This window comes from Triticum aestivum, chromosome 4B (genome assembly GCF_018294505.1).
Source record: "Triticum aestivum cultivar Chinese Spring chromosome 4B, IWGSC CS RefSeq v2.1, whole genome shotgun sequence".
NCBI classification, from domain to species: domain Eukaryota; kingdom Viridiplantae; phylum Streptophyta; class Magnoliopsida; order Poales; family Poaceae; genus Triticum; species Triticum aestivum.
In genome coordinates, this window is record NC_057804.1 from 657,512,821 (window position 1) to 657,514,035 (window position 1,215).

The 1,215-nt window shown below is 53.7% G+C and overlaps 1 pseudogene; it reads left to right on the top strand.

The window, feature by feature from the left end:
- Nucleotides 1-699: 699 nt before the first annotated feature.
- On the top strand, nt 700-831 carry LOC123095285 (uncharacterized; annotated as a pseudogene).
- Nucleotides 832-1,215: the final 384 nt, after the last annotated feature.

Sequence of the window (1,215 nt, forward strand, 5' to 3'; positions counted from 1 at the left end):
CATGGCGATGTTGGCCGGCCTTCCATGGTGATTGTAGGAGCCAGATCCAACCTTCCACCATGATATGCTCGAACCTAACCTGCCAGATCCAGGCAGCCTTCCGCATCTCCATCGGTGGCGAGCAATCACCTCGATGGCCTCAACAGCAGAGAAGAAACAACCAACCTTCTTGTTGATCGGGGACTCGGCGAACCTCGAGCTTATTTTCTAGGACTCCAACTCCAATCCATCCAGCAGTAGTGAGCCAATCACCACCACCGTCAGGAGCATCACGAGAAACCACTGCACGCAGCTCGGGTGCGCCGACAGCAAGATCCTCACCGCATGACACCAATCTCCGGCACTAGGCCAAACTCCTCTAAGGAAAAGCTAAAACTAAACCTAGTAACTACAATGGAGCGCCGCGTGCCTTCCCCATCTCCTCTCTGATCGGCGTCGGCGGGGCCGAAGGTCCGGGATCAGGCCGAGCCCGAGTCACCTCTCTTGACAGTACCAAGGGAGAAGAAGAAAAGAGAAAAGAACCCAGGGAAGTTGAAAGTGATGTATTCACTAGTAGAAAAAAGGTCTTTCGTTCGGGCCTGGCCAGCCCATTAGTCCCCTACGAACAGGGACCAATGGAGGCATTTGTCCCGGTTCGAGAGCCCAAGGGGGCGGCCGGGGCCTCGTGGGCATCGGTCCTGGTTCGTCTGGGTCCATTTGTCCCGGTTCTTGGCACGAACCGGGGCTAATGGGCCTCGCTCCTGGCCCACAACTATTGATTCCGGTTCGTGGCAGGAACCGGGACAGAAGGAAGGCCTTTAGTCTCGGTTCCATCCACGAACCGGGACAAATGAGTTGCCTATATATACCCCATCGTCGGCGAGCAGAGCACTCCACAGTGCTCTGTTTTTTGCTGGCCGGCGAGAGGGAGGGCATTGGATGCTCTAGCTCACCTCCTATGCACATGAGGTGTTCAATGAAATGCCCGAGCCACACTAGTTAAGCTTTCTCCTCTCGAAGCTCGACCTCCGAGCTTCATTTTTCCCGAGATTTTTCTAGGTTTGTATTAGCGGTCCGTCACGCCCCATCCCCGTCTTCACCGCCATCGATTGCCCGCGCCGATCTCGTCGTCGGGACCACCGTGGTGAGCCTCTTGTTCTTATCTTCTTTCTGGAAAAAAAATCTTACTTTACATAGATACTTGTCTAATTTTATTATTTTTGACACACATAATTA